The sequence below is a fragment of the Salvelinus alpinus genome, chromosome 6 (genome assembly GCF_045679555.1).
Source record: "Salvelinus alpinus chromosome 6, SLU_Salpinus.1, whole genome shotgun sequence".
Lineage (NCBI taxonomy): Eukaryota > Metazoa > Chordata > Actinopteri > Salmoniformes > Salmonidae > Salvelinus > Salvelinus alpinus.
This window is the reverse complement of record NC_092091.1, coordinates 13,849,572-13,872,262: the sequence shown is the minus strand read 5'-3', so window position 1 is coordinate 13,872,262 and position 22,691 is coordinate 13,849,572. Positions and strand designations below refer to the sequence as shown.

At 41.2% G+C, this 22,691-nt stretch overlaps 1 protein-coding gene across 3 annotated transcripts in view; it reads left to right on the top strand.

The window, feature by feature from the left end:
* The first annotated feature begins 14,446 nt into the window (after positions 1-14,446).
* LOC139578191 (tyrosine-protein phosphatase non-receptor type 5-like) overlaps positions 14,447-22,691 on the top strand; it is a 24,097-nt gene continuing 15,852 nt past the window's right edge. The window contains exons 1-2 of one of the 3 annotated variants that reach the window (XM_071405488.1): positions 14,447-14,705; positions 21,483-21,586. The gene's annotated coding sequence lies outside the window, so the exon portion shown is untranslated. Of the gene's footprint in view, positions 14,706-20,808; positions 20,929-21,482; positions 21,587-22,691 lie in introns of those variants that run through there. The other 2 variants (XM_071405490.1, XM_071405489.1) reach the window with 2 other exon arrangements.

The following is a 22,691-nucleotide window of genomic DNA, read 5'->3' as shown; positions in this document are numbered from 1 at the left end:
ATTTGTGTTGATGGGTTATTGACTGTGTTTCTACTGTTCAGTTCAGAGAGCTGCCAGAGGAAACTACCATATGGCAGGACGGGAGGGAGGGAGGGAGGGAGGGAGGGAGGGAGAGAGAGAGAGAGAGAGAGAGAGAGAGAGAGAGAGAGAGAGAGAGAGAGAGAGAGAGAGAGAGAGAGAGAGAGAGAGAGAGAGAGAGAGAGAGAGAGAGAGAGAGAGAGAGAGAGAGAGAGAGAGAGAGAGAGAGAGAGAGAGAGAGAGAGAGAGAGAGAGAGAGAGAGAGAGAGAGAGAGAGAGAGAGAGAGAGAGAGAGAGAGAGAGAGAGAGAGAGAGAGAGAGAGAGAGTGAGTGAGTGAGTGAGTGAGTGAGTGAGTGAGTGAGTGAGTGAGTGAGTGAGTGAGTGAGTGAGTGAGTGAGTGAGTGAGTGAGTGAGTGAGTGAGTGAGTGAGTGAGTGAGTGAGTGAGTGAGTGAGTGAGTGAGTGAGTGAGTGAGTGACGGGGAGATGGGGCGGGGAGAACAATTTGCACTTTTACAACAAATTTTCTGCAGTTCTACCCATTTTGCAGTATGGTGGAGAGAAATATTTGCCGTTCTTAATATGATATCTGAGTGAGACTGACTAACAAAATCAATGTGTGCCCCACGGTCGGTAATTCAACCATGATTAAAACTAGTTTAGATATGTGGCTAGACTAATTTACCAATCCATTTTTTGGAGTGACTGTCAGTGACTGACATAACAAGAGAAACACTGCTAATCCACAACCGCATTTCAGAATTGCACCTTGTGTATTCTACTATTCTAACTCTCAACAGGAAGTTGAGACCCCGACTGAGTTCCTAAACAAGTGGCTTTGTCAGCAGGTGTATTCTGTGGACACTGATGCTATGTGCTTTATGTGGTGGTCTGAACAGTCAAATCTCCGATCTGAAAGGTTGTATAATTAAGCAATAAGACCCGAGGGGGTGTGGTATATGGCCAATATTCCACAAACATCCCTGGGTGCCTTATTGCTATTATAAACTGGTTACCAATGTAATTAGAGCAGTAAAAATAAATGTTTTGTCACACCCATGGTATTTTATTTTTTAAACTAGGCAAGTCAGTTAAGTTAACTGACTTAACTTAAGTTAAGTCAGTTAACAAATTCTTATTTTCAATGATGGCCTAGGAACAGTGGGTTAACTGCCTTGTTCAGGGGTAGAACAACAGATTTTTACCTTGTCAGCTCTGGGATTCAATCTTGCAACCTTTCGGTTACTAGTCCAATGCGCTAACCACTAGGCTACTTGCTGCACATGGTATACAGTCTGATATGCCATGGCTTTCAGCCAATCTGCATTCAGGGCTCGGACTACCCAGTTTATAATTAATATTGATGGTATTGCACCTTGAGTTGGTTTAGACACAAGTGGAAGTAGGCATGGGGAAACATTCATTGAATTCTTAAAGGATTCCAAGTGCTTCATTATGAATGGTAGATTATCACCACAAAATGATAATTTCACATCAGTATCAACAAAGGGAAAAGCAGTTGTTGACTGTATTGTAACACCCCATGACTGTCTCAATACATGTGTGGAGTTCAATGTAATTACCTCAACTGAGCTTGGGGAAAGTAAAGGTCCTGAATGTATTGGCCTGATTGGAGACCACAGTAGACTGCCTGATCATTCATTGTTGTTTCTGAAATTCATGGTGGGAAGCTATACAGGGGAGGAAGGTGATGTAGGCTCATCTTAGAAGGTAGGCTCATCTAAGGAGGTAGGCTCATCTAAGGAGGTAGATCCATCTAAGGAGGTATGTTCATCTAAGGAGGTAGATCCATCTAAGGAGGTATGTTCATCTAAGGAGGTAGATTCATCTAAGAAGGTAGACTCATGTAAGGAGGTATGCTCATCTAAGGAGGTATACTCATCTAAGGAGGTAGACTCATCTAAGGAGGTATGTTCATCTAAGGAGGTAGACTCATCTAAGGAGGTATGTTCATCTAAGGAGGTATACTCATCTAAGGAGGTATGCTCATCTAAGGAGGTATGCTCATCTAAGGAGGTATGCTCATCTAAGGAGGTAGGCTCATCTAAGGAGGTAGATTCATCTAAGGAGGTAGATTCATCTAAGGAGGTAGATTCATCTAAGGAGGTAGGCTCATCTAAGGAGGTAGATTCATCTAAGGAGGTATGCTCATCTAAGGAGGTAGATTCATCTAAGGAGGGATGCTCATCTAAGGAGGTATGTTCATCTAAGGAGGTAGATTCATCTAACGAGGTATGCTCATCTAAGGAGGTAGACTCATCTAAGGAGGTATGCTCATCTAAGGAGGTATACTCATCTAAGGAGGTATACTCATCTAAGAAGGTAGACTCATGTAAGGAGGTATGCTCATCTAAGGAGGTATACTCATCTAAGGAGGTAGACTCATCTAAGGAGGTATGTTCATCTAAGGAGGTAGACTCATCTAAGGAGGTATGTTCATCTAAGGAGGTATACTCATCTAAGGAGGTATGCTCATCTAAGGAGGTATGCTCATCTAAGGAGGTATGCTCATCTAAGGAGGTAGGCTCATCTAAGGAGGTAGACTCATCTAAGGAAGTATGTTCATCTAAGGAGGTAGATCCATCTAAGGAGGTATGTTCATCTAAGGAGGTATGCTCATCTAAGGAGGTATGCTCATCTAAGGAGGTATGCTCATCTAAGGAGGTATGCTCATCTAAGGAGGTATGCTCATCTAAGGAGGTATATTCATCTAAGGAGGTAGGCTCATCTAAGGAGGTAGACTCATCTAAGGAGGTATGTTCATCTAAGGAGGTAGATCCATCTAAGGAGGTATACTCATCTAAGGAGGTATGCTCATCTAAGGAGGTATGCTCATCTAAGGAGGTATGCTCATCTAAGGAGGTATGCTCATCTAAGGAGGTATACTCATCTAAGGAGGTATGCTCATCTAAGGAGGTATGCTCATCTAAGGAGGTATGCTCATCTAAGGAGGTATGCTCATCTAAGGAGGTATACTCATCTAAGGAGGTATGTTCATCTAAGGGGGTAGACTCATCTAAGGAGGTATGTTCATCTAAGGAGGTAGATCCATCTAAGGAGGTAGACTCATCTAAGGAGGTATGCTCATCTAAGGAGGTATGCTCATCTAAGGAGGTATGCTCATCTAAGGAGGTAGGCTCATCTAAGGAGGTAGACTCATCTAAGGAGGTATGTTCATCTAAGGAGGTAGATCCATCTAAGGAGGTATACTCATCTAAGGAGGTATGCTCATATAAGGAGGTATGCTCATCTAAGGAGGTATGCTCATCTAAGGAGGTATGCTCATCTAAGGAGGTATGCTCATCTAAGGAGGTATATTCATCTAAGGAGGTAGGCTCATCTAAGGAGGTAGACTCATCTAAGGAGGTAGTCTCATCTCACACTTTTGGGCTCCTGAGTGGCGCAGCAGTCTAAGGCTCTGCATCTCAGTGCTAGAGGCATCACTACTAGACCCTGGTTCATTCCCAGGTTGTATCACAACCGGCTGTGATCGAGAGTCCCATAGGGCGGTGCACAATTGGCCCAGTGTCGTCAGGGTTTGTCCGGGGTAGGCCGTCTTTCTAAAATAAGAATTTTGTTCTTAACCGACTTGCCTGGTTAAATAAAATAAAAACATCTAAGGAGGTAGGCTCATCTATGTCAAGTCCAAATCAGACCAAAAGAAGTCTTAGAAACCTACCTGACCATTTTCTTTCATCTGATATGTCCTGTACTGTTCTCATGGACCTTATTGATAACCTGGAAGCCTGCCAGAAAGCACAATATAATATTGATCAGCATTATGGCCGGTTCTGAAATGTACTACATGAGGCAATGGAAAAGTGTTTACCTGTTAAATCAGTATCATCCAAGCCTGAGAGACCGCAGCAAATTGGTAAACTGTATTGGAATAAAGATAAGTAATTTGTGGTCTGTAATGAGAGTTGCAGAAAATAAGTTAATGAGAAGAGGTTTAAGAGAAGAGTTTAATCAATGTCAACATATCTGTGAAAACAAGCCTAGGTTCTATAAGAGGAGATCAGAAGGGGCCAAGCACTGCATTCCGAACAGCTGCAAAGTAACAACCCACAGCAATTTTGGAATGAAATCAGTAAACCTGGTCCAAAAATAGTTAGGAAAATTCTCTGGTTAATGCTTACTAGTTGAAGATCCTTGCCATCATCTTGCTCTACATAGACAGAATATGATGCGTTTATGAGTTGTGAGTCCCCCTACCATCTCTGCCTAGCATGTGGGCAAACACTAAAATAGCAAAACATTATATTTGAGGCCTGGAGCATTCAATATCCAGCTCTTATTTGTATGACTTATTCAAAACTGTCCATGACTGGCTGCAAAAATATCTACCCTCATATAATTCATTTTCAAAGACACAAGTAGTCGTATCAGATTTCAAATATGTGATTACACTGGCAAAACTGGGAAGAAGTGGAATAGTAAAATAAGTGTGAGGAATAACAGTAGTGTTCTTGCTGGAAAGCACAGTAGATACGCAATATTTTAGCCCAATGTTGAGAATATTAATTGTTCCACTGATCAGATTATTAAGTAAATACAGTGCCTTGCAAAAGTATTCATCCCCCTTGGCGTTTTTTCTATTTTGTTGCATTACAACCTGAAATTTAAATAGATTTTTATTTGGACTTCATGTAATGGACATACACAAAATAGTCCAAATTGGTGAAGTGAAATGAAAAAAATTACTTGTTTCAAAAAAGAAAGGGGGAAAAAAGGAAAAGTTGTGTGTGCATATGTATTCACCCCCTTTGCTATGAAGCCCCTAAATAAGATCTGGTGCAACCAATTACCTTCAGAAGTCACATCATTAGTTAAAGATAGTCCACCTGTGTGCAATCTAAGTGTCACATTTTCTTTCACATGATCTCAGTATATATACACCTGTTCTGAAAGGCCCCAGAGTCTGCAACACCGCTAAGCAAGGGGCACCACCAAGTAACCGGCACCATGAAGACCAATGAGCTCTCCAAGCAGGTCAGGGACAAAGTTGTGGAGAAGTACAAATCAGGGTTGGGTTATGAAAAAATATCAGAAACTTTGAACGTCCCGCGGAGCACCATTAAATCCATTATTAAAAATGGAAAGAATATGGCACCACATCAAACCTGCCAAGAGAGGGCCGCCCACCAATATTCACAGACCAGGCAAGGAGGGCATTAATCAGAGAGGCAACAAAGAGACCAAAGATAAACCTGAAGGAGCTGCAAAGCTCCACAGCAGAGATTGGAGTATCTGTCCATAGAACCACTTAAGCCATGCACTCCACAGAGCTGGGCTTTACGGAAGAGTGGCCAGAAAAAAAGCCATTGCTTAAAGAAATAAATAAGCAAACACGTTTGGTGTTCGCCAAAAGGCATGTGGGAGACTCCCCAAACATATGGAAGAAGGTATCTGGTCAAATGAGACTAAAATGTAGCTTTTTGGCCATCAAGGAAAACGCTATGTCTGGCGCAAACCCAACACCTCTCATCACCCCGAGGACACCATCCCCACAGTGAAGCATGGTGAAGGCAGCATCATGCTGTGGGGATGTTTCTAATCGGCAGGGAATGGGAAACTAGTCAGAATTGAAGGAATGATGGATGGTGCTAAATACAGGGAAATTCTTGAGGGAAACCTGTTTCAGTCTTCCAGAGATTTGAGACTGGGACGGAGGTTCACCTTTCAGCAGGACAATGACCCTAAGCATACTGCTAAAGTAACACTCAATTGGTTTAAGGGGAAACATTTAAATGTCTTGGAATGGCCTAGTCAAAGGCCAGACCTCAATCCAATTGAGAATCTGTGGTATGACTTAAAGATTGCTGTACACCAGCGGAAGCCATCCAACTGGAAGGAGCTGGAGCAGTTTTGCCTTGAGGAATGGGCAAAAACCCAAGTGGCTAGATGTGCCAAGCTTATAGAGCCATACAACAAGAGACTTGCAGCTGTAATTGCTGCAAAAGGTGGATCTACAAAGTATTAACTTTGGTGGGGTGTGAATAGTTATGCATGCTCAAGTTTTCGTATTAATTTTTTCTTGTTTTTTCACAATAAAAAATATTTTGCATCTTCAAAGTGGTAGACATGTTGTGTATATCAAATGATACAACCCCCCCAAAAAATATATTTTAATTCCAGGTTGTAAGGCAACAAAATAGGAAAAATGCCAAGGGGGTGAATACTTTCGCAAGCCACTGTAGCTCCGTATAGCTCCGCATTGACATGATTGGATGACAGTAGGTGGGGGCGGAAGGTCCTTTATAAACACAAACTCACTTCCTTGAGAACTTCCTTCACAACAGCTCTGTTCCGCAAATTGCAAGAAGTATGAATGCTCTGACTTCTGCAGAGGCCACATCTCGGTAAATACTTTACGGCCACTGCAGACATCAGATTGACCATGCAGAGCCTTTAAATTCCAATCACCAAATGAGAGGACTAATGCAAGTGTGGATAAAAGCGACTTTAGTACATGATGTCAAAAGGCTGCATTCTGCAATACGGGTGGGAGTAACAGCAACCTAATTTTGTTGACAACATTGTACATAAAACAGCGCTACCATGCTGCATTTTTTACAGTTTTATCAACTCTCTCCATTCAGCTCCACTCTGCTAATCTTGAGGGGTGTTTCTTTAAAACGTACATCCAATCCCCTTGATCCCTTACATAACTAGACCAATCATATGCTTTAATGTTCCGGGATTCACAGTGCTGTGGAAAAGACAGGCCAATGACAGAGGTTCCGCTCGTGATGTTAAATTGCAGGCGCAGATGCTACGATTTCAAAACGATTTGGAGCACAGCTGAAACATTAACACACTGACTATACAATGGACTGATTAGACAAATAAATGCAGTACTTTTCAATGCGTTCATATATGAGGTGTGGCATGTGAGCGTGAGAAGAGGGTGTCTGATCTCGGCCAATGCGTGCGAGTTGGCAGCTCTGTGTATGTTTTATTGATTTCCAAAAGTCCTTTGATTGGGTAAATAGGGATTTTCTTGTTTTCAAACTTATAAATGTCGGCGTGCATGGTAAATGGATGTTAAATGCTCTGTATAGAGCTCCAGTCTCCTGTGGACCAGTAGATGAGTTGGAGACTGGATGGTTTCCTATATAGAGCTCCAGTCTCCAGTGGACCAGTAAATAAGTTGGAGACTTGATGGTTTCCTATATAGAGCTCCAGTCTAAAGTGGACCAGTAAATAAGTTGGAGACTGGATGGTTTCCTATATAGAGCTCCAGTCTCCTGTGGATCAGTAGATGAGTTGGAGACTGGATGGTTTCCTATATAGAGCTCCAGTCTCCTGTGGACAAGTAAATGAGTTGGAGACTGGATGGTTTCCTATATAAAGCTCCAGTCTCCTGTGGACCAGTAGATGAGTTGGAGACTGGATGGTTTCCTATATAGAGCTCCAGTTTCCTGTGGACCAGTAGATGAGTTGGAGACTGGATGGTTTCCTATATAAAGCTCCAGTCTCCTGTGGACCAGTAGATGAGTTGGAGACTGGATGGTTTCCTATATAGAGCTCCAGTCTAAAGTGGACCAGTAAATGAGTTGGAGGCTGGATGGTTTCCTATATAGAGCTCCAGTCTCCTGTGGACCAGTAAATAAGTTGGAGACTGGATGGTTTCCTATATAGAGCTCCAGTCTCCAGTGGACCAGTAAATAAGTTGGAGACTGGATGGTTTCCCACTCCGTTTGGAGTCAAACAAGATGTGCTTTCCCCAACTTTGTTTTCTGTTTTTGTAAATTACTTGGCACAGCAAATCAAGCATGCTAACCTAGGAGTTAAATGAGATTGCACGATTTTGGGGATACTATTGTACGCAGATGATATTCTCCTCCTTTCAGAGAGTGAGTTTGATTTGCGATGTATGCTGAACACTGTCAATCTCTGGTGTACCAAATGGAGATGAATGATTAACCAAGATAAAAACCAAGAAAATGCACTTCAGACAAACGGGTAGAGTAAGAAGTATTCATGACTTCTCTTTTAGAAGCAATGCCCCTAAAGTACACTAGTTCATACTAATACCTTTGATTCCTTTATGATGAATGTATGACCTTGGTTTCCTTTTTGATGAATGTATGACCTTGGTTTCCTTTTTGATGAATGTATGACCTTGGTTTCCTTTTTGATGAATGTATGACCTTGGTTTCCTTTTTGATGAATGTATGTCCTTGGTTTCCTTTTTGATGAATGTATGACCTTGGTTTCCTTTTTGATGAATGTATGACCTTGGTTTCCTTTTTGATGAATGTATGACCTTGGTTTCCTTTTTGATGACTGTATGACCTTGGTTTCCTTTTTGATGAATGTATGACCTTTGAAGAGGGTATAAAATATTTATCAGATTCTGCACGTAGAGCGTTGGGGTCTGTTGGTAGTACACTGAACATCTGTAAAGACCATGGCTAATGCACATACAGTTGAAGTCGGAAGTTTACATACACCTTAGCCAAATACATTTAAACTCAGTTTTTCACAATTCCTGACATTTAATCCAGTAACAATTCCCTGTTTTAGGTCAGTTAGGATCACCACTTTATTTTTAGAATGTGAAATGTCAGAATAAAAGTTGAGAGAATTATTTATTTCAGCTTTTATTTCTTTCAACACATTCCCAGTGGGTCAGAAGTTTACATACACTCAATTAGTATTTGGTAGCATTGCCTTTAAATTGTTTAACTTGGGTCAAACGTTTCAGGTAGCCTTCCACAAGCTTCCCACAATAAGTTGGGTGAATGTTGGCCCATTCCTCCTGACAGAGCTGGTGTAACTGAGTCAGGTTTGTAGGCCTCCTTGCTCGCACATGCTTTTTCAGTTCTGCCCACACATTTTCTATAGGATTGAGGTCAGGGCTTTGTGATGGCCACTCCAATACCTTGACTTTGTTGTCCTTAAGCCATTTTGCCACAACTTTGGAAGTATGCTTGGGGTCATTGTCCATTTGGAAGACCCATTTGCAACCAAGCTTTAACTTCCTGACTGATGTCTTGAGATCAATATATCCACATAATTTTCCTGCCTCATGATGCCATCTATTTTGTGAAGTGCACCAGTCCCTCCTGCAGCAAAGCACCCCCACAACATAATGCTGCCACCCCTGTGCTTCACGGTTGGGATGGTGTTCTTCGGCTTGTAAGCATCCCCCTTTTCCTTCCAAACATAATGATGGTCACGATGGCCAAACAGTTCTATTTTTGTTAATCAGACCAGAGGACATTTCTCCAAAAAGTATGATCTTTGTCCCCATGTGCAGTTGCAAACCGTAGTCTGGCCTTTTTATGGCGGTTTTGGAGCAGTGGCTTCTTCCTTTCAGGTTATGTCGATATAAGATTTGTTTTACTGTGGATATAGATACTTTTGTACCTGTTTCCTCTAGCATCTTCACAAGGTCCTTTGCTGTTGTTCTGGGATTGATTTGCAATTTTCGCACCAAAGTACGTTCATCTCTAGGAGACAGAAGGCGTCTCCTTCCTGAGCGGTATGACGGCTGCGTGGTCCCATGCTGTTTATACTTGCGTACTATTGTTTGTACAGATGAACGTGGTATCTTCAGGCATTTGGAAATTGCTCCCAAGGATGAAGCAGACTTGTGGAGGTCTACAATTTTTTTTTAGGTCTTGGCTGATTTCTTTTGATTTTCCCATGATGTCAAGCAAAAGAGGCACTGAGTTTGAAGGTAGGCCTTGAAATACATCCACAGGTACACCTCCAATTGACTCAAATGATGTCAATTGGAGGTGTACCTTAGGACGGCGATACCCCCGGCTGTGTCCAGGGTCCTGCTCCATCCAATATTTCCTCTCATGTCCATGATCCTTTTCCGTCCAGTATTTCGTCCCAGGTCCATTTTTCCACAACGCGCTGTTCCCTCCTATCACGCTGCTTGGTCCTTGGTTGGTGGGTTATTCTGTCACGATCGTTGTAGTGCGAAAGAGAGGAGGACCAAGATGCAGCGTGGTGAGTATTCATATTTAATTAGAATACTTGAAACAAGAACCAAAACAACAAACCAACAAACAAACAAACGACGACGACGACGACGACGACGACGAAACAGTCCCGTAACGTGAACACACACACAGTAACAGGAACACAGGAACAGGAACAGTCACCCACAACCCACAATACAAAACAGGCTACCTAAATATGGTTCCCAATCAGAGACAACGACAAACACCTGCCTCTGATTGAGAACCATATCAGGCCAACACATAGAAATAGACAAACTAGACATACAACATAGAATGCCCACTCATATCACACCCTGACCAAACAAGACATAGAAACATACAAAGCAAACTATGGTCAGGGCGTGACAAATATGATGTTTTCTGGGACTGCATTAGTTTGCCCCAAGCCTTGCTATTGAAGGAGACATGAGTTGGGAGACCTGTGAAATAAGACAGAGAGGTGATATGATTAGGTTATGGAACCGTCTTATCAATATGTCAGAGGACAGAATAACAAACAAGGTTTCAATTGGGATAAAACACACAACTACTCTTCGACAAAGGAATGCAATGCTATATTTAAGGAAGCTGATCTACAACATATATATTGAAACAAGTTACAATGCAATGTCAATAGGATCAATAAAGGTCAAATAAAAAAAATATATGTCAATAGGCTCAAACACAAGTTAACGCTTAGCTACAAAGAAAAAATGTCAACTGACATATGGCTAAAACCAAAACTCAGAACATACAACCAGAAAACAGCTAAGATCTAGAACCTTATGTCACCTCTCACCTAACCAGAAACCAAAGGTCCTTGTATGCCCAGTTGAGAACCCGGATATTGCCTCTGGCAATTGAAGTAGGTAGGTTCAATGGCATAGATGAAGAAGAGCGACTATGACGATGACTGTGATTTAGGGATGAATAAGAGCAACTATGACTAAGTCTGTGATTTAGGGATGAATTAGAGCAACCATGACTATGTCTGTGATTTAGGGATGAATAAGTCTGTGATTTAGGGATGAATAAGAGCAACTATGACTATGTCTGTGATTTAGGGATGAATAAGAGCGACTATGACTATGTCTGTGATTTAGGGATGAATAAGAGCGACTATGACTATGTCTGTAATTTACGGGCGGTCCAGAATTAACTTTTTGTTTTATTTTACTTTATATAATGATTTGAGAGCTGTACTGTTTGATATAATGTTGCGTGGAAATCAGGAACTATTCTGGATTAGAGATGAAGAAGAACTTGAATGGCTATTTAGGAAATAAGTATTCCTGGTTGCAGATTTTATGTGCAAAGCTCGGAAGATGCGACAAGATAAGTTGTTAACTTGAAATGTTTATATTTTTCTATTTCTAACATAAAATCTACTTGCAGTGAAGCCGCTCAACAACTACATCACATTAGTCATCTAACAGACTCACATCCAGAGCGACACACTGAAGCAAGCAGGGCCAACGCCCTGCTCAAGGGCACGTCGACAGATCTCCCACAAGTTCAAAAACGGGGACCCGAACCAGCGATCCATCAGCCACTGGCCCAAGCTCCCAACCGCCAGGCCACCAGCCCTCCAAGATCCCTCGCACAGTTCCCCAAGAGCTCCCCCTCAACCAGAAACAGGTCACCTGAGGGCAATACCAAAACCAAATAGTCTACTGATTCTCTATTCTCACAACAAAATCTGCAGAGCTGCGATGATTGTATGCCCCAAATATTCAACATTTTGTTGGTGGCAAGAATTCTATATAATAATTTTAGCTGAAAAGCATGAAATCTTGAATCTTGCATAATTTTATATATCAACTCATACACCCTGTACTATGGATTCGGTACATCAAAAATCTCTTCCCAACTATTTTCTGAATGGCACAGCTGTCAACATCCTGGTCCTCAAATGAAACTGGTATACTTTCCTATTTATGCTATTTTTATTCCTCCGCATGCTTTGATCCTTTATATTGGGCAGACAGACCAGTTCCCTACCTTCTCCCACTACCACCTGCCTCCTCCATTTAGATCCTTTATATTGTGCAGACAGACCAGTTCCCTACCTTCTCCCGCTGCCACCTGCCTCCTCCATTTAGATCCTTTATATTGTGCAGACAGACCAGTTCCCTACCTCCTCCCGCTGCCACCTGCCTCCTCCATTTAGATCCTTTATATTGGGCAGACAGACCAGTTCCCTACCTTCTCCCGCTGCCACCAGCCTCCTCCATTTAGATCCTTTATATTGTGCAGACAGACCAGTTCCCTAACTCCTGCCGCTGCCACCTGCCTCCTCCATTTAGATCCTTTATATTGGGCAGACAGACCAGTTCCCTACCTTCTCCCGCTGCCACCTGCCTCCTCCATTTAGATCCTTTATATTGGGCAGACAGACCAGTTCCCTAACTCCTCCCGCTGCCACCTGCCTCCTCCATTTAGATCCTTTATATTGGGCAGACAGACCAGTTCCCTACCTTCTCCCGCTGCCACCTGCCTCCTCCATTTAGATCCTTTATATTGGGCAGACAGACCAGTTCCCTAACTCCTGCCGCTGCCACCTGCCTCCTCCATTTTTGGGGTAATGCTGTAATCAATATGTTATAATTTTGGATTGAGCAGACCTTCCCATACAATTCTGATAACTCCATGAAAGACATAACTCTACCATTCCAATTTACAATATAATTTAATAACAAAATACCCTTTCCCATAAATACAGGTATTTTATCAACCAGCACATTTGAGTTCAGCCATAATATTTGTTGTAATATTTGTTCTAACTTTTCAGGGGGGTGAAATTGTAGCCAGCTCTGCAACACTTGTTTTAAAAGCAAGATACTTAGAAAAAAATTACATTTTCAATTAATTGAAAATGAGACATGTCAATCTGCACAAAGGCAAAAAGGCCCTTTTTAAACAATTTATGAGCTATTTTTAGTAATCTACTTGAGAACCATTTAAGGTTCAAGTAAAACTTTTGGGTAAGTGAAGCTTTTAGAGAGAGGTTTAGTGCTTTTATATGTAATAATCTCTCATTCATATTCATTATATAGATAGGCATGCTTTATCTTGTCTGGTTTAGCATCCCAGATAAAGCTAATTATATTTTGCTCACATGATTTGAAAAATGAATCATCAGAAGTAGGCAGGAGGAGGAGACTCTAAGGAGTTAATCAGGGCAATTTTTCCATAAATAGACAGATATTTACCTCTCCATGTTTACAAGTTTTCTATTGAAATTCATTGTGGAGAGTTCATTTATATATTTTGTGATATGAATACCAAGTATGTCTACTTCACCATCAGCCCATTTTATAGGTAAACTGCAGGGTAATGTAAAAGTATTTTTTAAATATCCAAAACGTAATATTGTACACTTATCGTAATTAAGTTTTAGTCCAGAGAGTCTAGAAAAGTTATCTAGGTCTTCAATTAGACATTGCAGGTATCTAGCTTGCGGACTTAATATAAAACTTGAGTCATTGGCATACATGGACACCTTTGTTTTTAAGCTTTGGATTTCTAATCCTCTAATGTTATTTGATCTGATTTTAATAGCTAGCACTTCGATGGCCATAACGAATAGATATGGTAACAGCGAACACCCTTGTTTAACTCCTCTTGACAATTCAAAACTGAGAAGTAGCTGCTATTTACTATTTTACACATGTGGTTGCTATACATTACTTTGACCCATTTTATAAGAGAATCACCAAAATTGAAAAAATCCACGCATTTATAAATAAAATCCAGTCTTACTTTATCAAAGGCCTTTGCAAAATCCGCTATAAATACCAGGCCTGGCTTCTTAGATATTTCAAGATGTTTTATTTTTTCTAGTAGTTGTCGTATATTATCTCCAATGTATCATCCATGTAAAAAAAAAAAAAACTGTCTGATCAGGATGAACAATACCTAGTAAAACCTTTTTAATTCTGAGTGCTATAAATTTGGCTAGTATTTTTGCATCAAATCCCTGAAGGGTAAGAGGCATCCAGTTTTTGGATCTTTGTATTTGACTGGATCTTTATATTTGCCATCTGGGTCTTGTTTGAATAATTATTTGTTTTGTTGTCTTAATAGTTTTTCACTGCCGTATGAACGTTTGTTTATATATACTGTACGGTGCATATATAAATATTTGTATTTTATTTTGTTACAGCAAATACATCCTGAAGATGCATGACACTATAACAATAAAGTAAATCAATCTTTATGTTTTTATTTTTTTTGTGGGGTTGGGGGATTGATCAGGCGGGTCACCAGTTGCCCATCCCTGACATAAAGGGAAGCAATGGGTGATGATGTAGTAGAGGCTGACTAGAGGGAGGAAGAAAGAGATGATGAGCAATAGAGAGAGAGGGAAAAGAGAGAGATAGAGAGAGAGAGATAGAGAGAGAGGTGGGTGGCACTGCCTAAAGCTTGGAAGGAGAAGAGGGGACAATGGGGGTGCTCACTGCTCAGTGATTTGTTATGATTCCTCCCTCCTCCCCCTCCCTACTCTCTCTCTCTCTCTCCATCCCTCTTCCTCGTTCTAGCTCTGTTGCCAAGGCTACCGTACAGCCTCTTGCTGCATATACCTAGACGAGGCTGTCGCCTGTGGAGCTGTGGGATAACAGCGGTCTCTTCAGATTGCGGTGTGTCGAAGGGTTGATCTGAGAGGGTGGAAGGATAGCGCTGTAAAGAGAAGCACACCCAGGTAAGAAAGCTCTGCCAGACTAGACCATACGACTGGGTGATGACTGCCTAATGCTGCCGCTACTCCCTCTATACCTTCTCTTTCTCTCTCTCTCTCTCTCTCGCTCTCTCTCTCTCTCTCTCACTCTCTCCACCTTTCCTCCTCTCTCCCTCTCACTCTCTCCACCTTTCCTCCTCTCTCTCTCTCTCTCTCTCTCTATCTCTCGCTACACCTTTCCTCCTCTCTCTCTCTCTATCGCTCTACACCTTTCCTCCTCTCTCTCTCTCTCTCTCTCTCTATCTCTCTCTACACCTTTCCTTCTCTCTGCGCGACAACATGGAGTGAATATTAATGTTTACAGCTCTTTGCTGCTGCACTACTGACCCTAAAGAGTAGGGAGAGAGATGTATTGTGTGTGTGTGTGTGTGTGCTAGTGCATGTCTTGTTTGTGTATGTGTGTGTCTTTTCTCCCTCAATACTTAATGCTTTGCTGCCTTCTATTATAAATATTGATAAATATTTAATCTAATACTGTTATCATTTTAAAGTCTAGTGTGTTTGTCTCAGTAAGTATATTGTTTGTGTATGTGTGTATTGTTTGTACGTGAAACATGTGGGAGTTACAAGAGAACGATGCAACAGCTCCCATCCCTGTGGGACTCTTTACGGATGCTCTCATACAGCTCTCTCTGTGCAGTTTGATCTCTCTGGCTCACCGTAGTGTTGTACGTGATATGAATGGTGTCTCAGTATGAACAATTACCATAGAAGACATATAATCTGGATCTACTTTGTCAGGTTTTGATGTAATGTTGATTGACAACGCGAGAGACTGTTAATAAGGGTGCTTTCATTTCTGAGATGGTGAAGGATGTTTACTAACAAACCTTCCTTGGGGGAATTAATTTCATGTTTATTTATTGATGCATATTTTAATGTTGTTAAAAGGAATCCAGTGTGTGTGTGTGTGTGTGTGTGTGTGTGTGTGTGTGTGTGTGTGTGTGTGTGTGTGTGTGTGTGTGTGTGTGTGTGTGTGTGTGTGTGTGTGTGTGTGTGTGTGTGTGTGTGTGTGTGTGTGTGTGTGTGTGTGTGTGTGTGTGTGTGTGTGTGAGTGTCTGTGTGTGTGCTTGCTTGCGTGCGTGAGTGCATGTGCGTGAGTGTGTGTGAGTGAGTGATCGATCTAAGCTGCTGAGGAAGGCAGGTCTCTGTCTCTCATGTGACCATGGCTCCTGTTACTGTGCCATCATCACTTTCAGTAAGAGCTTCTTCCTCCTGCCTGCCACGTATATTATAACAACACCTCTCAATACCTTCCTACCTCTAACCTCCTCACCCATTAATACAACACCTCTCAATACCTTCCTACCTTATACTCCTCACCCATTAATACAACACCTCTCAATACCTTCCTACCTTATACTCCTCACCCATTAATACAACACCTCTCAATACCTTCCTACCTCTAACCTCCTCACCCATTAATACAACACCTCTCAATACCTTCCTACCTTATACTCCTCACCCATTAATACAACACCTCTCAATACCTTCCTAACTCTAACCTCCTCACCCATTAATACAACACCTCTCAATACCTTCCTACCTCTACCTCCTCACCCATTAATACAACACCTCTCAATACCTTCCTACCTCATACTCCTCACCCATTAATACAACACCTCTCAATACCTTCCTACCTCATACTCCTCACCCATTAATACAACACCTCTCAACACCTTCCTACCTCTAACCTCCTCACCCATTAATACAACACCTCTCAACACCTTCCTACCTCTAACCTCCTCACCCATTAATACAACACCTCTCAATACCTTCCTACCTTATACTCCTCACCCATTAATACAACACCTCTCAATACCTTCCTACCTCTAACCTCCTCACCCATTAATACAACACCTCTCAATACCTTCCTACCTCTACCTCCTCACCCATTAATACAACACCTCTCAACACCTTCCTACCTCTAACCTCCTCACCCATTAATACAACACCTCTCAATACCTTCCTACCTTATACTCCTCACCCATTAATACAACACCTCTCAATACCTTCCTACCTTATACTCCTCACCCATTAATACAACACCTCTCAATACCTTCCTACCTTATACTCCTCACCCATTAATACAACACCTCTCAATACCTTCCTACCTCTAACCTCCTCACCCATTAATACAACACCTCTCAATACCTTCCTACCTCATACTCCTCACTCATTAATACAACACCTCTCAATACCTTCCTACCTCTACCTCTAACTTCCTCACTACTGTCTCATCTGGAAGAAAACAACACCTTAATCATAGACATACTGCATCACTGTATTGTGTAATAGGCAGTTCCCTTCTTTTCTATTCTATTATTATTATTTTTTTATTCCTCTCAAATGTAGTTTTCTTCCTTTGCATGCCATCTGCCGTTTTCACTAGTTCAGATGTTGGCACTTCCGCCCCCAGAAGTAGATTGAGTTAACTAGCTAGTGCAAACAAGATTTGATGATCCTTCTCCTAAACTCAATTGTACCTTTAATTCTTACCTTTAATGCCATAGTCCCTTTTGGAAATAACAGGTGCAAACCTTTCCCAAGTACGATAGACTTAGTGCATCTGGCTCCTGGATGGCTCCTAGTTGGCTCCTGGATGGCCCCTGGATGCCTCCTGGATGGCTCCTGGATTGCTCCTAGTTGGCTCCTGGATGGCTCCTGTATGGCTCCTGATGGCCCCTGGATGGCTTCCGGATGGCTCCTAGATGGCCCCTGATGGCTCCTGGATGGCCCTTGGTCCTGTATTCACAAAGCGTTTCATGCCTCAGTCAGAATAGGGACAACAGGAGCCATACTGTGCAGGTGTGGATATTTATTTTCACATCTTTCCAGCAGGTTCCAGCAACTGTGGTGGATGCGTAACCAGGCCAGCATGGTACAGCTTGGCACGGCTCGGTTTGGCCCTGTAGTGAATCAGATTAGGGATGCTGATCCAGGATCAGGTCCCCCCTGTCCATATAATACTATTAATTATGATCTAAAAGGCTAAACTGATCCTAGCCAACACTGAGATGCTTTGTGAATATAGGCCCTGGTCTTCTCTTCTGGGACAGGGACTGTGTGAAGTCTTATACGCTGACATGTCTTTTGTCTATTATGTGAGTGACTCAGAGGGAGCTGGCTTTGATATCTGCCTCTTTTGTCACATAATCAGACTTTATTAGGTGTTTTGTATTGGGTGACAAACAAAGAACAAGAAGCCCACACAGCACCCAATCGAAGTATTATTTTTATCAACATAAAAACACATTATTCATAAACAATCTTTGCCGAGGTCATTTTGAAACCATCTGAATGGTGATCATATAAAGCTTAGCCGTGATGGCTGTAGTGTTCCACTGGGCTCCCACTCACACTAATTATCCCCACTAGAAATGGTTTGTTTGCTTCAGTGTTTTCTGGCTCAGAATGCATTAACACTATGAGTGATCAACTGTTTATCGATCCATTAACCTGGTATATTGTAAAACACGGCCTGCTATCCTCTGTTATTGTTGGTCTATTTTCTAAAAACATCTTATGATCAAGCTGGCCATTGCCACTCACATTAAAACTGTTTAAAATATGACTGGAACAGTTTTCCTCCAAAAGATGAGTTTTATTTGGAATAAATAGTCATAAATGCACGGTCTTAAAATAGGCATAGTTAAAATGGCTAAAAACAAGGATAAAAGTGAAGAGGTGGTATAACATTTGCAAACAGTGATAGACATGTGGCTCTCCCACACCTTTATCCACCACATAATCAGCAAGCCAAAGTGGTAGGAGGGCTGTCAATTAAAACCAATAATAACAAATGCCTGTCCAAAAACATATGAAACACAAAATACAAAGTTCAAATAGACTGTTCGAGTTGAAACGGTAGGAAAGATATCAGCTACGGCTTGAATATGAATAATGAAATATTTGGTACCTGGTATACTACAGAATATCAACAAACATTCACAAATACATTTAAATATAGGGAAATGTCTTTGTGTTTGAGAGGTAATGATCTCATCCTTATAGATCTCAATCCAAAAGTTAGATTTTTAAAATAAAATAAAAAAATGTAAAAAGCCACCTGGATACTCCTTGGCTGAGGTAGCTACTGCGTACTAAAACCAAAGAAGAAGAACTTGTCCCACCTTAGGCATGAATCAAAACAACACAACATAGCCCTGTATAGTAGACAGCCTCTTGTACTCTTACTGGGGTGTAGACTTCTGATGTTAGCCTGTGTCTTTGTCGAATAGAGCAACAAGTAACATTTTTGAAAACATTTTTGAAAACAGCAACCATTAGGATACCAGGCTGTACTGAGGCTCTTGTGCTTAGTGCTGTATACGTTCTGATAAACACAATGGATGTACTGCAGCCTAGACCTGAGACGAGTGACAGAGTGTGCTGCCTACAGGACCTACAGAGGAGGCCTGCACGAATACATTGCCATTACATATCAAATGTGTACATATAGAATATGTACATATAGAATGTGAACAAATAGAATGTGTAGATGTAGAATGTGTACATATAGAATGTGAGCATATAGAATATGTACATATAGAATGTGTAGGTATAGAATGTGTAAATGTAGAATGTGTAGATGTAGAATGTGTACATATAGAACGTGAACATATAGCATGTGAACATATAGAATGTGTAAATATAGAATGTGTACATATAGAATGTGTACATATAGAATGTGAACATATAGAATGTGTTCATATAGAATTTGTAGGTGTAGAATTTGTAGATGTAGAATGTGTAGATGTAGAATGTGTACATATATAATGTGAACATATAGAATATGTACATATAGAATGTGTACATATAGAATGTGAATGTATAGAATGTGTAGGTATAGAATATGTACATATAGAATGTGTACACATAGAATGTGAACATATAGAATGTGTACATATAAAATGTGTAGATATAGAATGTGTACATATATAATGTGTGCATTTAGAATGTGAGCATATAGAATGTGAACATATAGAATGTGTAGTTATAGAATGTGTGCATATAGAAGGTGCACATATAGAATGTGAACATATAGAATGTGTAGATATAGAAGGTGCACATATAGAATGTGAACATATAGAATGTGTAGATATAGAATATGCAGATATAGAATGTGTGCATATAGAATGTGAACATATAGAATGTGTTGATATAGAATGTGTAGATATAGAATGTGTGCATATAAAATGTGAACATATAGAATGTGTTGATGTAGAATGTGTAGATATAGAATGTGTGCATATAGAATGTGAATATATAGAATGTTTTGATGTAGAATGTGTAGATATAGAATGTGTGCATATAGAATGTGAACATATAGAATGTGTTGATATAGAATGTGTAGATATAGAATGTGTGCATATAAAATGTGTACATACTGCATAGAATGTATACATACCATTGTCTCAGCGGTATACTGTACACCTCGCTCTGATACGTGTGTGTGTGTTTGTTTGTGCGTGATATGCTCATCGTTACCATGGTAACTGAAATGCAAGCTTTACAGCGTCCGTGCTTTAAGCAACCTTCACACAAAATAGTGCTGCTCGCCTCCTATTTATCTGTTCATCCATAAATCCATCCATAAATCCATCATCCATCCATCCACTCATCTGTCCATCCACTCAGCCATACATCCATTGAGATGAAGGACCTCAGTGAACTTAAACCATCGCTTTTGATACAAAACACACTCAATGCTGCAGCCTGTTTGAGGAGAGTGTGTGTGTGTTGCCATGGCTACTAGCCAGCCTGACTGGCGTCATCACTTCAAACCCACCTTTGCAGCGAGCGGAGAGAGAAAAAGACTCAAAGCAGCACCCCTCTGTTCAACATCCGCTCACTCACACACACACACACACACACACACACACACACACACACACACACACACACACACACACACACACACACACACACACACACACACACACACACACACACACACACACACACACACTGTGTGGTCTCATATTCTGCTGAGGTCACCCATTCCAGTAAAGGAGGAGAGGAAATAAAGAGTGGGGGAAAAAGCGAGGGAGAAATAAAGAGGGGGGAGAGGAAGAGAGGGGAGAGAGACAGACAGAGGCTAAAGACAGAGACAGTGTGACTGGGAGGTAGAGATGGAAAGAGAGACAACGAAACTGATGCTTGCGTAGCCGGCAGATTGGACTGGGTCGGTCTGACTGTTTGACTGGGTCTGTCTGACTGTTTGACTGGGTCGATCTGACTGTTTCACTGGGTCGGTCTGACTGTTTCACTGGGTCTGATGTCATTTAAATGTTTTTGTCTGATTGACTGACTGGGTCCGTGTCTGGTTGGTGTGGATTTCCAGAGAGAGAGAAAGAAAGAGAAAGAGAGAGAGATAGTGTGAGAAAGAGAGAGAGAGAGTGTGTGAGAAAGAGAGAAAGAGAGTGTGTGAGAAAGAGAGAAAAAGAGAAAGAGAGAGAGAGGGTTCGCTGAGAGGGAGATTGATTGATATTTTACTGGTTTACCTTCCATCTCCATCCTCCTCTCATCACATCCCAGTTGGGGACTGGTGAGAATACTCTGGTATATTACTGGACTACACTGGATTACTAATCTCTTCAGAAGGACCACTATATTTCACTGCTTGTGATTTATTTGAATGGTTATTGGATTGGATTCATTCACAGCTTATCTGAGTTTAAAAACTCATTTTCTTCAGGACTGATTTTATAATTCTGTTATTCATATTCTCTTTTCCAGGACTTATTCTATCACACAACATGGCCGACAACTGGTGGTTGCCACGGGATACAGGATTTGACCTGATCATGTGATCTGACTTCCTTCCTGTAGACCTTTCGTAGGTAAGTCCCCTGACCTTCTCAGACTTCCTTATTGGCTAGATGAGCAGTGTGATTATTCAATTAAACAGCTGAAAAGGAAAGATTCCACTAATTACCACAGCCACAAAGACAAAATTGACTATTATCTTAAAAATGTATGAAAACAAAAATGTGCTTAATTTAAGGTTAGGTATGGGGTTAGCAATGTGGTTAAGGTTAGGGTTAAGGTTAGGTTAAAAAATCTGATTTTAAGAAAATAATTTGTAGAAATAGCCTGGCCAAGATAAAGCAAAGCAGTGCGACAAAAACAACAACACAGAGTTGCACATGGAATAAACAAACATACAGTCAATAACGCCATATAAAAAATCTATATACAGTGTGTGCAAATGAGGTAAGATTAGGGAGGTAAGACAATATATAGGCCGTAGTGGCGAAATAATTACAATTTAGCAATTAACACTGGAATGATAGATGTGCAGATGATGAATGTGCAAGTAGAGATACTGGGGTGCAAAGGAGCAACAACAACAAAAATGACAATATATTATAATAACAGAACGGGTGAATTAGTGTCTGCAAGCTTCAGAAGTGATAGAGGATACAACTGGAAGTCAACCTGGATTGTGGCATTAACACGCCTGGTTAACAGTAATGTACTAGTTGCCTGTGCATTTTGTGAGAAAATGTTAGATTCAATGAGGAATCTTGTTTTGAATACGAGAACAGGCTGTGCCACACTCTGAGAGAGTTATATGTAATATAGACACACACACACACACACACACACACACACACACACACACACACACACACACACACACACACACACACACACACACACACACACACACACACACACACACACACACACACACACACACACACACACACACACAGGCAGACACACAGACAAACGCGTCAGCAATCAGGCAAATGGAAGCAGCACCCTTACTAATGTGTCAGGAGTGGGACAGAAGAGGACTCTGAATAATGTGTGTGTGTGTTGTCAGTGGATGATTATGCCAGGAACGGATGAGAGGGATGAGAAACACTACGTTGCCATGGAGACAGGCGGAGCTGTTAACACACTCCCTGACTCATCCCTATCTCTACAACAGAGCCC